Source organism: Rutidosis leptorrhynchoides, chromosome 6 (genome assembly GCF_046630445.1).
Source record: "Rutidosis leptorrhynchoides isolate AG116_Rl617_1_P2 chromosome 6, CSIRO_AGI_Rlap_v1, whole genome shotgun sequence".
Classification (NCBI taxonomy): Eukaryota; Viridiplantae; Streptophyta; class Magnoliopsida; order Asterales; family Asteraceae; genus Rutidosis; species Rutidosis leptorrhynchoides.
The window spans coordinates 427,514,978-427,534,152 of NC_092338.1; the positions used below are offsets into that span (position 1 = coordinate 427,514,978).

At 36.2% G+C, this 19,175-nt stretch overlaps 1 non-coding gene across 1 annotated transcript; it reads right to left on the reverse strand.

Moving 5' to 3' along the window:
* Positions 1-18,644: 18,644 nt before the first annotated feature.
* On the reverse strand, positions 18,645-18,751 carry LOC139856450 (small nucleolar RNA R71). Its single transcript, XR_011761933.1, has one exon. It is a non-coding gene; the product is annotated as a small nucleolar RNA R71 (small nucleolar RNA).
* Between the last annotated feature and the right edge of the window lie 424 nt (positions 18,752-19,175).

A 19,175-nucleotide genomic window follows, 5' to 3' on the forward strand; every position in this document is an offset into this window, starting at 1 on the left:
GTTGATGCCAATAACTATGATTAGTGAGTTAAAAATAAGTTATGTGTACGTTTGTAAGTTGATAGAAAATTGCGTAATAATATGCATACCCGAATCTCTCATGTAGTGCATCACACATGCTGCTCATATGTCAATCACTCATCAAACAACAGTTCAAGCTAACATAAGCGCTCAAGCGCGCTCAAGCAAATGACGCATATGTGTATCAAGTAAGGTATTGAGCGCTAACATAGGAAACATGCGCTGACATTAAAACCCACGTGAAGGACTGTAATCTGCCATCTGCGGATAAAGCATGAACAAACAAAAGATAACACACCACGACCCCGACATTGTACGTCTGCCAGCCGACGCTACAGCCTGTAAAGCAACTATAGCATACAAGAAACAGATCCGACAGGATGCTTTTAACAAGAAATAGTCATTCATGTTAAAACTTAATCTAAACCCTAAATATAAACTCTAATTTCTAAAACCTAATTTCTGAACCCTAGACATTGTTTGTCATTAGTCATTATTCATTTTTTCATTAGTTTCTAAATGCTCGAAGAATAACATTCATCACGATCAATGTTATCAGAAATAACATTTAACGATGAATGTTATTTCTCATGCGTTTCTAGTCAAAATAATAACATTTATCACAAAGTTTTCTTTTTAAATGTTCATATTTTCACCTGATCTTAATGTTTGTGAAATAAAATTTCAAAAGAAAAAAAGGAAAAAAAAATTAATTCCTACCTTCCCTCCTAAATTCCCTCTTGATTATATATATAATGTTGTATTTAAATGAGAATGTTCTCATTCTAAATGTTGGTGAGAACAATTCTGAACCATTGATCAATTAAAATCAACGGCTAAATAGTGATAAGTTAGTATATATACATATATATGTGTGTGTGTTTGTGTGTGTGTGAGTGTGTGTGAGAGAGAAAGAGAGAGAAATCAAACTTTCTAGATACCAAGAGGAATTCGAAAAGAAAGCATCTAATAAAAACCGAGAACAAACAAAACAAACAGGCAAACTCGAAGCTAGAAAACGAAAAAACTAAATCAGATGCTATATAAGTATCTAAGAGTGATAATGCTAAAAACGAACATATATTTCATAGCATTATCCCTCAAGAAAGACAAGCATTTAGTTGCAATTGTTCTATTTACAAGTGATATTCGTTTAAATAATAAATGGTGAAGACAAAAGACAGGTTCGACGATTAGAAGACACAAATGACCAAAAAGCTAAAAAGAACAAAGTACAATCAAAGTGGTTCAAATTATTGATGAGAAACGTTTCGAAATTACAAGAGTACAAGACGCAAAACGCAAAGTACAAGATATTAAATTGTACGCAAGGACGTTCGAAAATCCGGAACCAGGACCAGATTCAACTCTCAACGCTTGACGTAACAGACTAAAAATTACAAGTCAACTATGCACATGAATATAATATAATATATAATTAATTCTTAAAATTATATATATATTATATTATTTAATAAAATCGTCGGCAAATAAGAAAACAAATCTTTGTGAGATGGAAAAGCAGGCCATGCGATCGCATGGCCTGGAAGTGCAAAATCCATGCGATCGCATGGCAGCAGATGTCTGGCCACATCTATAAATTTCAGCATTTTCGGTCGAATGTTTATATCTTTTTCTCTTCTCTATCTCTCAACGTAATATATATATATATATATATATATATATATATATATATATATATATATATATATATATATATATATATATATATATATTATAATTTTAATTTTAATAATAATAAGGGTATGTTAGCGAATGTTGTAAGTGTGTAAGTCGAAATTCTGTCCGTGTAACGCTACGCTATTATTAATTATTGTAAGTTATGTTCAACCTTTTTAAATTAATGTCTCGTAGCTAAGTTATTATTATGCTTATTTATGCCGAAGTAATCGTGATGTTGGGCTAAATATTAAAGACGGGGTAATTGGGCTTTGTACCATAATTGGGGTTTGGACAAAAGAACGACACTTGTGGAAACTAGACTATGGGCTATTAATGGGCTTTATATTTGTTTAATTAAATGATAGTTTGTTAATTTAATATAAAGATTTACAATTGGATGTACCTATAAATAACCACATACACTCAATCGGACACGATGCGCGGGATATTTATAAGTACTAATAATCGTTCATTTAACCGGACACGGGAATGGATTAATAGTCAATGGACTTATTAAAACAGGGGTGAATTATATACAAGGAAAATTGGTGTAATTATAGTTTAAGTCCCCAATTAGTTGGAATATTTGACTTCGGATATAAGAATAATTTGACGAGCACACTCGCACTTTATATTTATGACTGATGGACTGTTATGGACAAAAACCCGATGGACATATCGAATAATCCAGGACAAAGGACAATTAACCCATGGTAATAAACTAAAATCAACACGTCAAACATCATGATTACGGAAGTTTAAATAAGCATAAATCATTTATTTCATATTTCATTGCATTTTTATTTACTGTAATTGTATTTAATTGCACTTTTAATTATCGTACTTTTTAATTATCGCACTTTTATTTATTGTCATTTACTTTACCGCACTTTTAATTATCGCACTTTAATTATTGTCATTTACTTTACGCTTTAAATTAAGTCTTTTATATTTTTAATATTTTACATTAGGTTTTAATTGCGACTAAAGTTTTAAAATCGACAAACCGGTCATTAAACGGTAAAAACCCCTTTTATAATAATAATAATAATACTACTTATATTTATATTTATACAAATATAGTTTTAAAAATATAGCGTTAAACTTGGCTAGCTCCCTGTGGAACGAACCGAACTTACTAAAAACTACACTACTGTACGATTAGATACACTGCCTATAAGTGTTGTAGCAAGGTTTAGGTATATCCACTCTATAAATAAATAAATAACTTGTGTAAAATTGTATCGTATTTAATAGTATTTTCCAATAAAAATATAACTATTTCGTATACACCTCTACGCACATCAAGTATTTTTGGCGCCGCTGCCGGGGAAATAACATCGCCGAAAGCGAAACGCTATATAAAAAAAGTATACGGGCCACTACACTGTAGCAGCCCAACTTCTGGCCCGGATCCAAGAGTCATGCGATCGCATGGCTCGTATGAATAAAACTCATGCGACCGTATGAGTTTACCTGACACGCCCTACTGAACCTGGTACAGTAATAATTACGAAGTATTAATTATTATTATTATTAATTAAAACCCTAATTAGGGTTAGTTATTTAATTAATTAATTTTAGTTTTATTATTTTTGTATTTTTAGTTTTAATTTAGTTTTATTAAATTTATAAACTTAATACCTTTATAAAATAATAATACAAAAATAATATTTTTATAAAATTGTAATTTTATCATTTTTTATATCTTTTTTTTGTATCTTTTTAATTAGCTTAATTCGTAATTTATATGTTTTTTGCTCGTAATTAGTTTTTAATTTAGTATTTGCCATAGTTATTTTTATTTCTAGATTTTTAGGATTTGCCGTAAAATCCCTTAAGTACTTTTTCTTTAGACTAAGATTTAGGTGCTGATGTGTCAAGACGTAACCTTTAAAATGTAGACAATATGCTTAATAATTAACACATAATACAGGCAACTAAAACCCGATCATGTAGTAACTAGCAAGTAAATTGACCAGTTCGATCCACAGGGAGAAGTTTGTTTAAATGATTTTACCACAATTAATTATTCTAAAAAAGAGGTTTATATTTAAAGTTGTGTTTTTGTTTAATGAAACAGTAAATAAAAATAATAATTAACAAGAATGAGAATGCGGTGTTTACTTCTATGCTTGATAGATGACAGGGATTGTTCTTTTATAATTAAAACCGTTATGCGATAGTTACAATAGAGTAGTTTATATCAATTTCACAATATCTATAAACTTAAGAACTATGTTTAATCAACATGATTCTTTCTTGGTTAAATTCACATAAAACCTAGTTTACTAAGATCACTCTAAGTAAACTACATGATTGTAAAACCTAAATATCATCCGATTACCATCCTATATTCACATATAGGTGTCTAGATCACTAGGTGTTGAAGTATGAATTATAGCCTTTGATAAATTCACATAAATCAAGTCATAACTCGTATAATTGAACTAGAATATAAAGATAGTTACAACAATGGATTTCTTGAAAGAACATGGTGATTTAGATTGATTAACTAACTAGATTCAACCCGATTAAACTCACGTGAAACCTTAATTACAACAATCACTTGAGGTAATTTCATAACTATGTTGCTTTGGAACTTATTCAATTACCGAATTAAACACATAACAAAATCACCTAAGTGTATGTATCTAATCATCTAGATTACTAGATGTATTGAAGTATAGATTGTTTTCCTAGTTAACTCACATTAATAGGTTGCAATCTATATAATTGAAGTAATGATCTAAACATGCATAACAATGGTTCTTACGGTTGAACTAGATAATTAAATCAATCAAACATATGTATAACTAGCATAACATCAAAGTATAGAACAATCCCAAGCCATAAATCTTACATTGAAGCAAACACACAAGGCTTTTAGCCTAACATAATCGTAGTAAAACTAATGAAACAGTAAATACAAGTTGAATTCATGTTAAAAAGATATAGAACAATAGTACCAATTGCGATAAATGATCCTAGCTTAATATTGATGTTGAAAGAGTGGAGATTAATTTGCTGCCTTCCTTGGACGTTGAAAATCGTCTTAAAACTGGGGGAGAACGTAGTAGTGAAGGTCTCTCAAGTAAGTAACCATTTGCTTCATTAAATAGCCTCAAAAGTTAGGTATTTTGGCCAGAAAGTGACCAGATGCGCCGCATCTCTTTGGGATGCGCCGCATCTCTTTATGTTTAGTAGATTCCAGCTCGATTCTGCACTCAAGACTGTCGGCAGGGGGTCAGATGCACCGCATCTGGGACAGATGCGCCGCATCTGGCTTGGATGCGCCGCATCCATCTCTGATGCACCGCATCTGTTGCTATTTTGGCCCAGAAGTCTTCATGCTCCGCATCTGAAACTGTCGGGAGTTATTTGGTGTAAAGATGCGCCGCATCTAAGAGAGATGCGCCACATTTGGACCTGTTTCAGTGGTTTCGGGCTTTTTTACGCATTCGATCTTCGTTTTAACTCTGTTTTCGCTGTTGGTCTTCATTTATTCATTCACAATGGACTTTTTACAAATGTACATGAATTACAATACATACGTATAACAATTACATACAAATGGAACAACATTGGATCGAAATAACGACAATAAACATGTATAATTTTGGCGTTATCAAAATCCCCACACTTAAACCTTGCTTGTCCTCAAGCAAGACTTACAAGAAATCGAAATTTACTACAGTAAACACACTTATTTAAATGAGAACACAAAAAATGGGACTCACACTCTCTCGATATAATACACAAGACACACAAGTTATTTAGTAACACAATAACTCACGCTATATGGAAATCACACTCGGGTCACAATATATACACACTCACACTTATTTCACACACGAATCAAACTCACGCGTTTTGAGTACACACACACCTTTGGAGTACACACGCGAAATGAAATCACGCCAAAGTCGAAAGGTGGGTTTTAAAGTCCTCATTTCTTGAAAATTTGGATCCTTAGGGAAATTAGGACCTTTGCTAAAAATCTATTATGTTTTGAAAATTATTCATGTTAGTTTTTACACAAATCAAGTTTTTCGGTTTTAACCTCAAAGTCCGGTTGAGGGTAACTGAAAACCGAAGCCTCAGTCAGCGCTTAGCAAGCTACTCGCCCCCATGATTGAAGTATCATGGAACTTGAAACCGAATGTCCTAAAAATGGTTTTACATAATATAGTTCATAAAATAGCATAAGTTTTAGAAGAAACTATATCATGTCCAAATATCATCGGTGAACCATGAGTTTGCACACCTCAATTTGTTATGGCATATGTATGTTAACCGCGGTCAACATAGATGCGGTTGATCTTTATGGAGATCATCCATCTGGGGATTAGATTCATTAGTCTTAAAAGCTAATTTTTACTGTGCCCCCCCATTGTACGAGACAGATCCATCTCATGGTTAGGATAAGTCTGACCACCAAAAACCCTATTTGATGCTGAGGTGAGGTGGATTTCCAGCCGATGATATAGATGACTTTTCAAGATTTTTCATCAACCTACAGCTGTTCTGGACTACGACTTCTAACATAAGTTAGCAAGTGTGTCATATTGGAAGACTTGACTTCCATCACAATCATTACATGGATGAGCATTGGATTAGATTGTTAGAACAACAAATTACTTGATGACTTTCATTTCATCCAGAATGTGGTATAGCATGATGATTATATCTTTTATATGACAAACTCAATCATTTGGTTGTTTCTTAATTTGTTTTGTGATAATAATTTCGGTGTATACACCTAGTTTTAAAATCTACAAATTTTAAACAAAATTTGAATTTATGAAGATAAAAGTTTAAAATTTTTCACCATTTTAAGCCTTTTTAACTAAAATCAAAAACCCGAAAGAATTTATAACTTCCTCCCCACACTTGAGTTCATGTATCGTCCTCGTTACATGAAATCAGAAAAATTTAAATTCAAGAGGGTCAAAGAGTGTAAGAGAGTTTATTACTTTTAAGGTTTAAAATTGAAGTTCACGGCATGATGGCGCTGAACTGAATGCCAGCATAAGAACATCATCCGCTTCTTGCAACCACAAAACAATCACCAATCAAGTATGTGCTGAACTTACTGCCAGTCTTTGTAAAAATGCAGCATATAGCACAATGCTCACCTGTAGCAATTCAAACAAAGGTACCATACGATTCACACAAATAAATGTGGGTGTACCCCATGTACTAAAAACCCCACTTACAATTATCTAAATTATTCAAATCACAATTATCCAAAATATTATCTAGTTATTACACACCAAACTTGAAAAGAAATTGTTTTTGAAATAAACCAACATCAACCAAACCTGTCACACATCAGGAAAAATTACGTCATCTTCAGAAAAATCCCCAAAATGAGTTACTTGGGCCAGCTCCACCTTCGCTTTGATTTCCCGCGTCGTCGTCCTGAAATATTGAGGGGTTGTACCCCTGATAAGTTCCTTGAGCAGGGACGACCGTAGTGTCTTCAGTAGGCGGGTTAGGAGGAGGAGGATAAGGCGCAGGATATGGATCACCCATTCGAACCCAAGGATCGTATGCAAGCCAAGGAGAGGGGGTATAGTTAGCGGGATCTACAGCGTATGACACTGTCTGTTCATGTATCCAATTAAGCTGATTTTGCTGCCCCGCTTGAGTATACCATGTTCGATCATTCCCAACATCAATGTAATGTTGCATCTCCCTGTTACCTGCATCGTAGTGATCAATTACCTTTTGGGTGTTTTGATCACTATGGAGTCGCATATCTGAAAACTGGCGCGCCATGTAAACCTCCCAATCATTTCCCGGACCCGAACTACTTCCAACATTCGGCTGTGGATCTGGTTGCTGTTGGGGTTGTTCTGGTTGCCTGTTCACGGGATCCTCATACCTAGTTAGAAGGCCGCTCGACCCCCTCATCAAAATGTTTGCCCTTGTATAACTCACTCTATCAAAGGCAATCATATGTTTCTCCTCTAACCCACTTGTGTTGATTCGAAAATGTTCGGCAATCCTGGTTACAAAATGGCCGCCCATGATTGGTGTAATCTTTTTCCTTTCTTCGAGGAGGAAAGTGAGAATCATTCGTGGGATATGAACATGGGAGTGATCCATTATCGCGTGAATGTACCATATATCCAAGTTGGTGACTTTTTCACTACTGTCTTTTCTACAGTTTATGGTACTTGAAATGAATCGTTAGACGCATCGGTGCTCATAGGTACGTAGCTTGCTACAAGTCTGCTTGCTTGCACTATATGCGGTATTGCTCATGTCCACCCATGCTTCTGAATGATTAAAAGAAGAAACATAGTATATACATTGATTAAAGTAATTTTGCATCAGTTGATGTGGCAACCCTTCATAAATATCCAACGCCTTCACAAATTGCAGCAGCGTTAATGTCCTGTCTTGCCCTCCAAGACAAAATCTCATAAATGTACCCGATGTTGGTGACGTGTAATCAACCCTAAGTGAACCAACGAATTCTTTGACTAAAAGTGGATACACTCTTTCTTGCATTCTGAACAGGTTTTCCCAAGCATATATTCGATGGCCGTGATATGTTACTCGGAAAAGGTTGCGAAAATTTTGATATTCGCCGGCTTCATCTAATGGTGTCCAATCGATATATTTCCCCGGATATATGTCTTTGTGTAGAAGTGCCTTCATCCGTTCATGGTATTCCGGATGCCTCAAAACTGCATTGATCCATGGATTCGGAGTGGTTAATCCACGGACATTTAATTGCTGGTTGTCAATATCCATTTCTTCCTCTTCAGCAGCATGTTCTTCTTCACTTGTATCCTCATCTACAATTGCTGGGGCTTTTTGCTTCTTTGATTTTGAGTTTGAGGATGATGCTCTAGTCTACAAAAACACAACAAAACCAAACAAACAAAATAACAAACCAAGTTGATTAGCGTTAAAGAATTTCAAAATATCTTTCATATTGTACCTAGCGAAAACCATGTGGATATGTTAAGTTCCAATTAAATCTCAATGTTTATGTTAACCAATATCTTAACATGGTATGAACTATTTTTACTCTTAACAAACATGAACTAGTATGCCAATTGATTCAAATCACTTTACAAGTATAATCATACATAGCATGCTTCATTTCACTAAACACTTGCAATGTCATAACATATGGAACCATAGGCATTCATCAAAAAGCATGTTAAACAATATGCAATCAATAGTTTTCATACATTTAGAACATTAAATTCATCTCAAGTCAACAACTTCATCAAAATGCTTAATCATATAATCCTTAACTTATATAATAATTACTTTCAAATCGAAATAACACCAAGTTAAGGTTCACATGTGTTTACCATAAGTAATGATTTGCATAACTTCAACTTAGAACACTTACTAGTTAACAAAAGTCAAAATCCCTAATTCAAGAACCCTAAAATTCAATAATTTGTGTATTCGTGTAATTCAACAAAGGTTCATGCGATTTTGTTAATGTATACTAGTAATCAAACTTCAAAATATCTCAATTGAATAATTTAATGGCCAAAAGTCCGAAACCCCTAAATTCATGAAGAACCCTAATTTCCAAAGTAAAGATTGAAGCAAATAATCATGAAATTAGAGCATGAATAAGGATTAGTAGCAACAATTTAAGCATATAATGACCAAAACATGAACATTCAAACATCCTCACACTAAGAATAAGCTAAATCTGATTTTTAAATTGAAGAACACAAGAATCATGAAGTGTTTAGGATTAATCTTACCTTTCTCATGTTGATATTCGGATTTGATGCTCAAAGATGGGATTAATCGGTTCAATTAGTGAGTAGAGATTGAAATTTTGAGAGAGAATGAGATGGGATTCGGAGTAGTAGGTGAAAAAATGAGAAAAAATGATAAACTCCCGTATTTGTGCAAAAAAATTGGGCAGAATCCAACATACAGACACAGATGCGGCGCATCTGTAGCAGATGCGGCGCATCTGAAGCAGATGCGGCGCATCAGATGATCCAAACGCGGCGCATGACCCTTTCTCGGCGCATTCAAAATTCACGGGATTTTTCTTGTCTGCAGATGCGGCGCATCCATCACAGATGCGGCGCATCTGCCCCTGTTGCACCAACTTTTGACCTTTTTTGCGTTTTAAACATTTCGGAAGGTCCCTAAACAACTTGGTTCGTATAATAACTTAGAAATCACTCAAAACACTCAAATTTATTAAAATACGTACACGAGTGGGACTATATACATGTTGTGAAGTTTAACGAGTCGTTCACGCGACTCCGTCCCAAGCTAATTAGCGTTGGGGAATAGGGTGATGTCATCTCGAACCGTGGTGTCCACTCCATCGAAATAGAGTTTCAAGCGATGACCATTCACCTTGAAGGTATTTCCGTTTTCAAACAACTCAACATATCCCGATGGGAATGCTTGTTTCACCAAATAAGGTCCCGTCCATCGGGACTTCAACTTTTCGGGAGAAAATTTAAACCGTGAGTTAAAAACCAAAACCTTATCACCGGTTTTAAACTCTTTCACTTCTTTCAATCGGGCATCATGCCACCTTTTCGTTTTCTCCTTATACGAGCTCGAATTCTCGTACGCTTCTAACCTCAACTCTTCCAATTCATGCAATTGCATGAATCGGTTTTCACCAGCCTTTTCCATGTCTAAATTACAAAGTTTTAATGCCCAGTACGCTCTATGTTCCACTTCAACCGGAAGATGGCATGCTTTACCGTATACAAGTCTAAATGGTGTGGTACCGATTGGTGTTTTAAAAGTAGTCCTAAAGGCAAACAACGCATCATGTAACTTGCGTTGCCAAATCTTAGGATTGTTATCAACCGTCTTCTCAAGTATGCGTTTCAAGGCACGATTTGTGTTCTCCACTTGACCACTCGTTTGCGGGTGGTACGGAGTAGAGAAACGATAAGTTACGCCATACTTCTTCAACACCTTTTCAAGAAGGTTGTTGGCAAAATGAGTTCCTCGATCGGATATGAGCGCTTTTGGGATTCCAAAGCGCGAGAAGAGATTTTTCAAGAAGTTCACCACCACCCTAGCATCATTCGTAGGTAAAGCTTTTACTTCAGCCCACTTAGATACATAGTCAACGGCTACTAGGATGTATTTGCACTTATGGGAACTTGGAAATGGTCCCATGAAATCGATTCCCCAAATATCAAAGATTTCACAAACTTGGATGCCAGTTTGAGGCATCTCATCCTTTTTCGTGATGTTACCCGTTCGTTGGCATGCATTGCAAGTCCGAACAAAATTATGGGCATCTTTAAAGATCGTGGGCCAATAAAAGCCCGAGTCAAGGATTTTTCTTGCGGTGTGGTTTGGTCCGAAATGATCGCCGGTGGGCCCTTGATGGCAATGCTCGAGAATTTGTTGAGCCTCTTTTCCGTACACACAACGGCGAATCATTTGATCTGCACCAACACGGAATAGGTCGGGATGTTCCCAGAAATAGGATTTCAAATCCGCAAAGAATTTCTTCTTTTGTTGATAAGAAAGTCCTTTTCGAAGAATGCTTGAAGCAAGATAGTTTGCAAAATGGGCAAACCATGGGATTTCAGATTCCTTGTCAACCCTCATTAGAGATTCATCAGGAAATGTGTCCTTGATGATTGTATCATCAAGTTGTTCTAATTCGGGGTTTTCAAGTCTGGATAAATGATCGGCGGCTAGATTCTCGGCTCCTTTCTTATCACGTATCTCAATGTCAAACTCTTGAAGTAGAAGAACCCAACGTATGAGACGATGTTTTGCATCTAGTTTCGAGAATAAGTACCTAAGAGCCGAATGATCCGTGTAAACAATGGTTTTGGACAACACCAAATATGACCGAAATTTATCAAACGCATAAACAACCGCTAGGAGCTCTTTTTCCGTGGTGGTGTAATTAATTTGAGCTCCCGTTAGCGTTTTGCTCGCATAATAAATTGGACGAAAATGATTATCGGGTCGTTGTCCTAAGACAGCTCCTAAGGCATAGTCACTCGCGTCACACATTAACTCAAAAGGCATACTCCAATCCAGAGACACGATAATGGGAGCTTGTGTGAGTTTTGACTTTAGAATGGAGAATGCATTCTCACAATTGGAATCGAAGTCAAATGGAGCATCCTTTTCAAGAAGTTTGGTCATTGGACGGGCAATTTTAGAGAAATCTTTGATAAATCGCCTATAAAATCCCACGTGACCAAGAAAGCTTCTAATTGCCTTGACATTCGTCGGTATAGGTAGCTTAGAGATAACTTCAATTTTAGCTTTATCTACCTCTATTCCCGCACGAGATATTTTGTGACCAAGTACAATGCCCTCCTTCACCATGAAGTGGCATTTTTCCCAATTCAGGACCAAATTTGCTTTCTCACATCGGATAAGCATACGTTCAAGGTTAAAAAGACACGATTCAAAAGAGTCTCCAAACACAGAAAAGTCATCCATGAAGACTTCCATACAATCCTCTACCATATCATCAAAAATTGCCATCATGCACCTTTGAAAGGTTCCGGGTGCATTGCATAAACCAAATGGCATGCGGTGATAGGTAAAGGTCCCAAAAGGACAAGTGAATGTGGTCTTTTCTTGGTCGTTGGGATCAATTGGAATTTGAAAGTAACCGGAGAAACCATCTAGAAAGCAATAGTATTCATTCCCCGCTAATCGTTCAATCATTTGATCAATAAAAGGTAACGGGAAATGATCTTTTCTAGTGGCATCATTGAGACGCCTGTAATCAATACAGACTCTCCAGCCGGTAACCGTTCTAGTTGGAATGAGTTTGTCGTTTTCATTTTTAATAACGGTTGTACCCCCCTTTTTGGGTACTACTTGTACTGGACTAACCCAAGGACTATCGGAGATGGGGTAAATTAACCCGGCGTCAAGAAGCTTGACTACCTCCTTTTTAACAACCTCTTTCATGTTGGGATTTAGCCTGCGTTGTCTTTGTACTACTGGTTTGAAGTCATTTTCAAGGAGAATTTTATGTGTACAATAAGACGGGTTTATCCCTGGAATGTCGGTCGTTTTCCAGGCTATAGCCTTTTTATGGGTTTTCAAAACAGAGATTAACCTTTTCTTCTCGTTACCGGAAAGATGTGAAGCAATAATTACTGGCAATTGAGATGTACCTTCGAGGTAAGCATACTCCAAGTGTTTGGGTAGCTCCTTAAGCTCTAGTACGGGTGGTTCTTCCAAGGAATTCTTTATTCGGAATCTATCTTTATTTCCGATATCTTCAAATGATTCTTCTTCATTAGGAAATTCTTCTTTCATGGTCTCATCATCCGTGACCACTTTCATCAACTCATCAAAATCCTCATCAATATTGAAATATTCACTTTCACTCACCGGGGCAAACCCCGAGGTATCAATTTCAAGTAGCTCCTGTAATTCATTCTCAACATAAAAGTTTATAACATCAATTTGAAAACAAGAGTCATCGGTGGAAGTGGGTCTTTTTATGGCTTTGTCAATATTACAAACTATTCTCTCATCTCCCACACCTAGACTTAATTGTTCTTTTTGGACATTAATGATAGCATCTGCAGTGTTAAGGAAAGGACGTCCTAAAATGATAGGAACTTTTGTGTCCTCTTGCATTTCTAGAATAACAAAGTCGACGGGAAAGACAAGTGAGCCAACTTTTACAAGAATATCCTCGGCTATACCTATGGGAGTATCAAATGATTGGTTTGCTAATCGAATACCCATCCGGGTTGGTTTCAAATCTCCTAAGTCAAGTTTCAAGAATAACGAGTAAGGCATTAGGTTAACACTTGCACCTAGGTCGGCTAGCGCATCATACACTACCGAATCACCCATCATACATGGTATGATAAAACTACCCGGATCTCCCAATTTTGGAGGTACATTTTGCTTTTTCAAGATGGCCGAACACTCCTCATGGAGGAATGTGGCAGATACTTCTTGGTATTTTCCTTTCGAGGATATGAGATCTTTCAAAAACTTCCCGTAATGGGGCATACCCTTAAAAACCTCCGCGAGTGGCATGTTAATGCTGATTTGCTTGATCATATCCGCAAATTTCTGATATTGGCTCGCGAGTCTGTCTTTCTTCAATGCTTTTGGGTATGGAATAGGTGCCTTGTACACCTTCACTGGTGGTTCTTCACTTTTCTTCGATATGACCTCCGGTGGATCACCTTTCTCTTGCTCTTTTTCAACATGCTCATCTACATCAACAGGCACCTGCAAAACAGAAGGAGACAAGGGAACTTTCGGGGACTTAAGGGTCTCTAGGTTAGTAGTTAAACTGCTTCTAGTGGTTATAGCATTTACATGCTCATTCCTTGTTTGATTGTTACTAGGATTCACTTGAGTATTTGAGGGGAGAGCACCAGGTGGTCTCTCTGCTAGTAACTGTGAGATCCTTCCAACATCCCTTTCTAAGTTTTGAATCGTAGCTTATTGATTGCGAATTTGTTGAATTTGAATTTCTGCATTTTGTTCGTGTTTAACCATAAAATCTCTCAACAGATCTTCTAAACCGGATTTCTTCTCAGGTTGTGGTTGTATAAGTGCTTGTGGTTGTGCTTGTGGTTGATTATGTTGGAAATTATTTTGGTAATTTCGTGGGGGTTGATTACGATTGTTTAGATGATTGTAACCCGGTGGTGTATTTCTTTGATTTTGATTCTGGAAATTTCGGTTATTTTGGTAACCTGCATTTCCTCCATGGTAGTTGTTGTTTGAACTTGAAGGTCCTCCTATTTGATAACTGTTGACAGGAGGATATTTCCGGTTATTTGCTTCAACCGCCGGAAAGTCGTCAAAATTCATCTCACCTTTTCGCATGTAACCTAGGAAATTTGCTTGCTCTTCCATCGTCGTTTGGTCGCAATCTCGCGTGAGATGGGGACCTTGGCACAACTCACACCCTACCCTGATAGCGTGCATTTCTTTGGTTACCTTCTTGATTTGCCTTGCATGATTTGCCAATTGAACTTTTAATGCAGCGATTTCATCGTTGCTTTCGACATTAGCAACTGTTGACGATCTAGAGAATTCCATCTCCTGATGCCAATTATGAGAATGGGCTGCTATATCGGCAATTATCGTGTGAGCGTCTTCGGGCGTTTTTTTCATGATTGATCCTCCTGCTGCAACATATATATCCTTCCGGGTAGCCACATTGACTCCTTTATAGAAAATTTGGACTTTTTGGAATGTATTCAACCTGTGTTGAGGATATACCCTAAGCATTTTATTAAATCGGGTCCAAGCTTCATAAAGAGTCTCGTTAGACTTTTGCTTGAAGTGATTTATGTCACTTTGCAATTTTGCTGCTTTCGAAGCGGGGAAGAATTCTGACAAAAATTTGTCCATCATATCATTCCAGTTTTCAATATAACCTTCCGGTAATGAGTCTAGCCAATCTCTTGCATCATCCTTTAGGGACCATGGAAAGATTTTTGGACATGCAACTTCATCGGAGACATCTTTGATTTTGAAAAGCTTGCAAATGCTTACAAACTTACGAAGATGCTCGTTAGCATCTTCATTTGGGGCCCCACCGAATTGGCATGTATTAGTCACCATGTGGAGAAATTGCCCCTTTATTTCAAAACCATCAGTCATCGTAGGTTGAACAATTGCGTAGCCTTGTCCTGTCCTTGTTGCCTTCATCAAAGCATCCATCGTTTGATTTGTAGCAGTCATCTCTTCCTCTTCTTTAATGACTGGCTCGATGATTGGTTGAACAATTGGTTCAGAGTTAGAATCTAACGAAAGTGACTCTAAACCTTGAGCAAGAGATTCTACTTCTTGAGCTCTTAAGCGTTCGTGAAGTTCTCTTTCAGGTTCAGGATATGAAGGAATTAAATTAGAGTTGGAAGAACGTAGATTCATGCACTAATACCTATCCTGCAATCACAACACCACAAACAAACCAATTGCAAAAATACAAGCTTACAATAAAAAGTAACTTTTCTAGGAATTGAATTCCTACAAAAGGATCGAATAATTCAAAGTTTATTAAAATCTTTTAACAAAATCGCTCCCCGGCAGCGGCGCCAAAAAGTTGATGTGTCAAGACGTAACCTTTAAAATGTAGACAATATGCTTAATAATTAACACATAATACAGGCAACTAAAACCCGATCATGTAGTAACTAGCAAGTAAATTGACCAGTTCGATCCACAGGGAGAAGTTTGTTTAAATGATTTTACCACAATTAATTATTCTAAAAAGGGGGTTTATATTTAAAGTTGTGTTTTTGTTTAACGAAACAGTAAATAAAAATAATAATTAACAAGAATGAGAATGCGGTGTTTACTTATATGCTTGATAGATGACAGTGATTGTTCTTTTATAATTAAAACCGTTATGCGATAGTTACAATAGAGTAGTTTATATCAATTTCACAATATCTATAAACTTAAGAACTATGTTTAATCAACAGGATTCTTTCTTGGTTAAATTCACATAAAACCTAGTTTACTAAGATCACTCTAAGTAAACTACATGATTGTAAAACCTAAATATCATCCAATTACCATCCTATATTCACATATAGGTGTCTAGATCACTAGGTGTTGAAGTACGAATTATAGCCTTTGATAAATTCACATAAATCAAGTCATAACTCGTATAATTGAACTAGAATATAAAGATAGTTACAACAATGGATTTCTTGAAAGAACATGGTGATTTAGATTGATTAACTAACTAGATTCAACCCGGTTAAACTCACGTGAAACCTTAATTACAACAATCACTTGAGGTAATTTCATAACTATGTTGCTTTGGAACTTATTCAATTACCGAATTAAACACATAACAAAATCACTTAAGTGTATGTATCTAATCGTCTAGATTACTAGATGTATTGAAGTATAGATTGTTTTCCTAGTTAACTCACATTAATAGGTTGCAATATATATAATTGAAGTAATGATCTAAACATGCATAACAATGGTTCTTAGGGTTGAACTAGATAATTAAATCAATCAAACATATATATAACTAGCATAACATCAAAGTATAGAACGATCCCAAGCCATAAATCTTACATTGAAGCAAACACACAAGGCTTTTAGCCTAACATAATCATAGTAAAACTAATGAAACAGTAAATACAAGTTGAATTCATGTTAAAAAGATATAGAACAATAGTACCAATTGCGATAAATGATCCTAGCTTAATATTGATGTTGAAAGAGTGGAGATTAACTTGCAGCCTTCCTTGGACCTTGAAAATCGTCTTAAAAATGGGGGAGAACGTAGTAGTGAAGGTCTCTCAAGTAAGTAACCATTTGCTTCATTAAATAGCCTCAAAAGTTAGGTATTTTGGCCAGAAAGTGACCAGATGCGCCGCATCTCTTTGGGATGCGCCGCATCTCTTTACGTTTAGTAGATTCCAGCTCGATTCTGCACTCAAGACTGTCGGCAGGGGGTCAGATGCGTTGCATCTGGGACAGATGCGCCGCATCTGGCATAGATGGGCCGCATCCATCTCTGATGCGCCGCATCTGTTGCTATTTTGGCCCAGAAGTCTTCATGCTCCGCATCTGAAACTGTCGGGAGTTATTTGGTGTAAAGATGCGCCGCATCTAAGAGAGATGCGCCGCATTTGGACCTGTTTCAGTGGATTCGGGCTTTTTTATGCATTCGATCTTCGTTTTAACTCTGTTTTCGCTGTTGGTCTTCATTTATTCATTCACAATGGACTTTTTATAAATGTACATGAATTACAATACATACGTATAACAATTACATACAAATGGAACAATATTGGATCGAAATAACGACAATAAACATGTATAATTTTGGCGTTATCAGGTGCTTTAGAATTTTGCGACGCCGTTTTATAAATTTTAGTACTTTTTAAGTTATTACCGTTTTGGATATAGTATTTCTTTTAAGCTTTAATACTTTTAGACGCAACTTTTAATTCTTAGTTTTAGACTTTTAAGTTTCGACGCGCTACGTTCTTTTTATTATTTTTTGACCTTTTATTTTTCGATGTTTTCAGACGCGCTCTTTTTCTTTCTTATTTTTCGACGCTTTAGTTTTTAGGACATAGAATTTTTATTTCTTCTCTAAAATTTCTTTAAATTTCAACGAAAAATTATTTTAAGTGGTTAAATTGATAGACATCCAAAATTTTATGGTTCGTAGTAATAGTTGGATTTGTTAGTGGCGAGTTGTGGGCTTCTGATTTAAAGGGTCCTGGCTACCTGCTGCATCTATTGGCTATTCGAAACGTGGGCAAAATCAGAAAAGTCTACTAATTTGATAACTTATATAATTTTTATCTTTTATAACTAATAGGAAATTCAGTGAATGCACCGAGCAAAACGTTCACCACCTTTTATACGTTCACCACCTGTAACTCGATCAGGACATCTAGCCAATATTGTCGCCATTGATTTTTCTTTAGAATCGTCATCTAGTCGACCAAGTACTCCAATTCAAATTTCCGATAATTCATTTTTTGAACCCGACCCCACAATTGAGGATTCGGAGGATATTCAAGGACAATAAATCAGAATCCTCTAGTGATTCAGATTCAACAAATTCAATCATGGAGAATCTGGAATCTCTAAGTATGGAAGACCAAATGAGAGCTAAACGCACTGGCCAAGGTCAAGCAATTACTCAACCAGACATTAATACGCCAGATTATGAAATCAAAGGACAAATCCTACACATGGTAACTAATCAATGCCAATTTAGTGGTGCGCCGAAGGAAGATCCAAACGAACATCTTCGAACCTTTAATAGGATATGCACTCTATTTAAAATCAGAGAAGTGGAAGATGGACAGATATATCTCATGTTATTTCCCTGGACTTTAAAGGGAGAAGCCAAAGATTGGTTGGAATCGTTACCTGAAGGGGCGATTGATACATGGGAACTTTTAGTTGAAAATTTTCTTAAACAATTTTTTCCGGCATCTAAAGCCGTGAGACTTCAAGGAGAAATTGTTACGTTCACACAAAAGCTAAATGAAACCCTATATGAAGCGTGGACAAGATTTAAAAAATTATTGAGAGGATGTCCGCGACATGGTTTAGATACTTATCAAATAGTACAAATATTCTACCAAGGATGCGACATCACTACAAGAAAAGACATCGATATAGCAGCTGGTGGTTCCATTATGAAGAAAACCGCAACTGAAGCTTACAAAATTATTAATAACACTGCTTCCCACTCACATGAGTGGCACCAAGAAAAAGATATCGTTAGATCATCTAAAGCGGCTAGAGCCGATTCTAGCCATGACTTTGATTCCATTTTCGCAAAGATAGATGCTGTCGAGAGACGAATGGAAAAGATGACTAAAGATATTCACTCAATACGAATTAGTTGTGAGCAGTGTGGAGGACCACATTTAATAAAAGATTGTCTCAGTATTGAACAGACAATGGAACAAAGAGAGAATGTTTCATATATGAACCAAAGGCCTGGAAATAATTATCAGAATAATTATCAA